The sequence below is a fragment of the Erpetoichthys calabaricus genome, chromosome 2 (genome assembly GCF_900747795.2).
Source record: "Erpetoichthys calabaricus chromosome 2, fErpCal1.3, whole genome shotgun sequence".
NCBI lineage: Eukaryota > Metazoa > Chordata > Cladistia > Polypteriformes > Polypteridae > Erpetoichthys > Erpetoichthys calabaricus.
The window spans coordinates 221,460,808-221,466,344 of NC_041395.2; the positions used below are offsets into that span (position 1 = coordinate 221,460,808).

General features: G+C 37.3%; 1 pseudogene; it reads left to right on the top strand.

Annotated features, from left to right (window-relative positions):
* Positions 1 to 3,628: 3,628 nt before the first annotated feature.
* LOC114645547 (putative nuclease HARBI1) lies at positions 3,629 to 5,018 on the top strand (annotated as a pseudogene).
* Positions 5,019 to 5,537: the final 519 nt, after the last annotated feature.

The window sequence follows — 5,537 nt, forward strand, 5'->3', positions numbered from 1 at the left end:
TGCAGTCTAGAAGCCATTAAATTGAGATTCCAATTTATTTCCAGGCATGAATTTACAAGTTTTATTAAATTTGTAGTTGTGTCTAGTTACACTAAAGATGACAATTTTTTGACCTAGCTTGTTATAGTCATTGTAATACTGACTCAGCAGAGATCAGGGACAGGAAAAGGTCAATAGCAGGGATGAAAACCAATTTTTCACCTAAACAAGAAACATCAGAGTCAAAGATCAAAGCAAGGATTTGTTGACCAGGAGTAATGAAAAGTCAAGTCCTTTTAGCAAAGAGATAGTAAAGTTATCTGTCAAGCTTGGATATTGAAGGATTCAATGTGTGTGATCTTTATACTTTCAGGTGAATCACATCACAAACTGTGCCTTGCAGAGAATTCTGGAAATGGTTTCCAAATTAATGAGTGAAACTACATCTCAATGGCATCATGGCAAAAACTGAACTTTCGATAGACATTAAAGATACACCAAAGTAGACTTCAATTTCAGAATCCTTGGTATTCAAAATCCTGTATCTGTTATATAAAAGTAAAGTAATACTGGCGATTTTGATGTGTATGTTTATAATGAACTTATATCGTAATCCAGGGAGATGTATAGTAAAATGCATGTATGCAGTATAGTTCATTTTCATTTGTTAAAAAAAATCTAAATTATAAAACAGGGTGGACAATGAAAAAACACGGTGGACTTTGGCCTACTCTGGTCCTATACTGGTGCCGCACCTGTCATTAATGTTTATGAACAGTCTTATTATATGTACTGAGTGTAAAAATAATGGTATATTTTTTAATTACAGCACAAAAACTCTTCTTTCAAGATGGCACAGGTTGGGCTTGCATTATGTTTTGTACTTTCAACATCCCTGCTCTACAGACCTGGAGGTGAAAGCTTTGAATAATGTAACTGAGTGATGTTGTGTGGTGAAAATGAGGCTGAAAGTCTTTTACTCTCCTCATATGAACTTGTTTTTTACCACTTGCTTTGCAAAACTCCAACCCAAAAGATCCAGTTAGACTTCTGTTCTCTGATCGTCTGGGATTACTTCACAAATAAATAAATAAATAAATAAGCCAAAACAAAATGGGAGGTCTGTGTTTATGATGAAGCCCAACCCTAATGTCACTTGACTAAAGCAATTACAAGGTGCTGAGAGCTGGTGTGAAGCAGATGGTGAGCATTGCTTAAAAAGCTGTCAGGAACATTTCACAAGACCTATCAAGTACGAGAAATTTGTCATTTTTTTCTTTTTTTTTTGGATGATATCACTGTTGATAGGTTATGCTCCACAAAAGCATCTTTTTCCCCATGTGAATGATGAAATTCTTGTATGACACAGATTTGTGGCACACCTCAATGCAGAGTGTAAAAGCCTAAGATGATAATTTGGCTTCGTTGTATAATGCTGTAGAATACATTTCTGCACTTTTAAAGATCAGACGTCTGGCAGGATTTACAGCAGGTTGGATCTGTCTTGTGCTGTTTTTGTTTGTTAAACCTATTACACCCTTGTTGATTCAGTTCAGCCACTTGATGTTAGCTACTGAAGAGGAAAAGTTAAGTTATGAAACTGTTTAAAATGTTTTGGTGTCATGGCTGGCAGTGCTATCTTTGGTTGGGTTGCAGGCCTAAACAATCAAAAAAAAGGGGAGGCGTCAAAGCAGTTAAAAGTAAACTATGTAATATTAAATCTGTAATCCCAAGAGTGCTCATATCAAGTACAAAGTCACACATTGGCAGGTAATAGGCAAATACAGTATTATACAGGAAAAAAACAACAGCAAACTCCAAAAAAACAGGCAGAGGCAATAAACTGAACATCTATCCATCCATCCAGTATCCAGCCCGCTATATCCTGACTACAGGATATGCTGGAGCCAATCCCAGTTAACACAGGGCGCAAGGCAGGAAACAAATCCCAGGCAGGGCGCCAGCCCACCGCGGTAAACTGAACATCCAAAAATTAATAAAAGCCCTTCATAAAAATGGTAATGAAAACTCCAGGAAAATACATATCAAAAGCACTAGAATAAAAAAAACACTAGAACAGCAGGGGATCTTCAGATGATTTATGCTTTAAATACATTAGATACACAGTGCTATATTAATGCTGTACCTGTATTGAGAAATGTCAAAACATAGCAAAACAGGTTGAGTAGGCCTCTAAATAAATGAAAACCTTACCAGTACATCACTGGTCAGCCTAGGAAACAGGCCTCATCCCAGGAAGCCAAACCCTAAACCCATCTGGCAGGCCTCAAGCCCTCGAGAGGCCCAAAAAGGGGCACTGGATTCAAAATGTTTTTAAAAAACACATAAATGCCCTAAAAAGATGACTATAAACCTCTAGCTTGAAAAGGTAAAGGCAAAACCAGGTCCTTTGAATTCAAAGAACTTATTAAATAAGCAAGAAAAAAGACAAAATATGGCAAAATGAGGCAAAGGAATGTGTGCAAAAAACAACTCTAAATTTATAATACAACAGCAATATTTAATAACCAACAAAAATACACAAAATTAAGAAAATCTATTAATAGTCAAAATAGAATCAGGGTGGTTCCTTTACAAGTGACATCAAGGTGGCCCCGCCTGTAGGGGTTTTAACCACAGAATACAAGAAACATATTTCAGCAACTTAACTAATACCTTCACATTAAATAATAAACCAACATAACAATATTAACAAAGAATACAGAAAACCAAAAACCCATGATAAATGATCAATCAAAAACCATAAAAATAGAAATAAAGAGGGAAATAAAGTAAACCGGGGAGCTCTCTATTTCCCCAAATCTCCTTGGATATCTCTCTGTGTGGTCCAGTTTTTCTTCCACAAGTGCTAGTTAGGTCAAGAGCCCATTTTACATTGGTCCTGTGTGAATTTGAGTGTGGATGTTAGCCTGTGTAGACCCTGTGATGGACTAGTTCCTTTGTTTCCTCCCCTGGCTGGTATTCAAACTCCTGTTTAATGTCTTTTTTGTGCATTTTGATACATTTGTCTATGTTAATATTTTTACTATTAGTATTTCTTATGTGTTATTCCTATATGCTTGTTTTTCCAGATATTAACCATTAAATGGACTTGAGTTGACATAAAGGAAAGGGGAGCCACAGACACAGAGAAGACTTCAATGCCCCAGTGGATAACCAGTGCTTGTGCAGTGTTTAAATTAGGGCTGTGATGTAAGCCCTGGTTAGCTGTAGCCTCACCCTGTATGCTAAAAAGAAAGAGGAAATGGAAAATGACAAACTGTTATAATTAAAAGACAACAGAGGAGAAGAAAAAGTTCCATGAAAAAATTTTAAATATTATGGAAAATAAATTTAAAGCATTTTCATGAATAAAAATAAGAACATCATTTACAAAAAATTAAATAAGGAGGAAACTAAAATGAGCCACAGACACTTGGCAAAACCATCATAGTGCGATGTAATCACAAAAATGATATAAGAAATGGCAACTTGCATATTCTGTATTGGGAGCGGTTACAAAAGCTTTATCAAAAAAAAGACCAGGGGGCTATTTTTTGTATGTGGATTACTCGTTTAGCCAGATGTAATTGTTGACGATTTGGCCTGATCCTGAATCTGTTGGTTTTTCGAAACTCTTGCTGGATGTGTTGTCATAGCAGCACTTCCAAATCCTCAAACCTGCTCGGAGCAGGTATGTTCTATTTAAACAAGGATTAGCTCACACACTTAATCAGTGTCCATGCATGGAATTCATTCAGTCATGGCTTCGCCGTTCATGAATGAGCGACCAATTGATATCGGTGCACAAATTATAAGAAGATAATTTCATATAGAGAGGGTTTTGCGAGATCGGCAAGATCCTTTATTGCTCCCGGAGGAAATTCTTTTCGAAAGATACCGCATTAGCTGAGGGGGAATATTGTACCTCAAATATTTATTAGCACCTTATATTCGAAGTCAAACTAGGCGAAGTCGGGCTGTCACAACCACACAGACAGTATGCATTGCTTTGAGGTTTTTTGCAAGCGGCACTTTTTTTGTATACTGTAGGCGATGCGGAAAATCTACCTAAAAGTGCAGCTTGCCAGGCAATTTGTAAAGTCTGTTTGGCTCTGAAATATTTCCTTCGGGTTTTCATAGTGTTTCCTGGACACCTGTGTGTGCAGACAATAAAAGAGGTGTTTCATGCCATTGCAGGTAGTTTAATACATGGGCAAAAACACCCACAGTTCCATAAAGAATCTCACAATCAGCCTAACATTCTCATTACCCAGGATTTCCAAATGTGATTGGGGCACTGGATTGTACGCAGATCCGAATAAAGGCCCCATCTGGTCCAAATTTGCCAGATTACATAAACAGAAAAGGCTTCCACAGTATTAACGTGCAGGTAATGTAACTTTTTGTAAGAGTTGAAAATAGCCAATAGGCATGTTGACATACAGTAAAATTGTTTCACCTACATGCTATAAATTCTCAGATGATCTGTGATGCATCCTACCTTGTATCAAATGTGGAGGCTAAATGGCCAGGGTCTGTTTATGACTCAAGAATTTTTAAGGAGTCACACCTGTATCAGACATTTGAACACGGTAATAATCTAATTATAAATCATGGTGATGTGTGCATTGTATTCACAATTTTTACATATTCCACAGGTCATCATGATGGAATCCTGCTTGGAGACAGTGGATATGCCTGTAGGTATTTTCTAATGACCCCGTTTCCTAACCCCAACCCTGGGCCACAAACTCGATATAATGCAGCTCTGTCTAGGACAAGGGCATGAATTAAAATGACCTTTGGCCACCTGAAGGAGAGATTTCAATGTCTAAAAAGGCTGAGGTTTGCACCTGACAAAGCATGTGACATAACTGTTGCATGCTCTGTCTTACACAACATAGCGACCATCAGAAAAGAGAGAGTCCCTGAGGTTTTGGTGCAGCCTGATGATGACCTTGACCCAGTGCACCTTGAGCAAACCAGTGGCAGAGCTGCCAGAGACAGAATTGTGGCCCAATATTTTCAATGAAAAAGACAACAGGGGGTTTCACACAAAAGTTTATTGTATATTATGGTCTTTCAGCCTGTAAGGAGGAGAACATAATTAAAGATACACTCACGCATACATATATACATATGGTAAGAGAATTTTGTTACCAATTGTTTTTCTAGTATTTGTATCTGCAACTTCATTTTGGTTGTCCACAGTTCATGAAGTTCCATGTCCTGCTGTATTTTTCTCATTTTAAGTTTGCTGTATGCGATTTTCTGTTGAAGATATCTCTTGTATAGAGCCCTCACATTTTTCTGTAAATTAAATACGCAATTACAAATGCTTTTTTTCCTCTATATTGTATACACAGTATAACATTTTGAATCATTTTGTATAAAATACAACAAATGGCTCAACCAACCTCACCATCTCCTTTTTTTGATGTGGACTTTGTTCCAAAAGGGACATGTGTGCTGGCTACAGGCTCCTGCAAAACAGTTATATCACAATTAGCACATGGGGCTGATCAGAGTGGAGTTTGTTCTAACATTATTTGAAA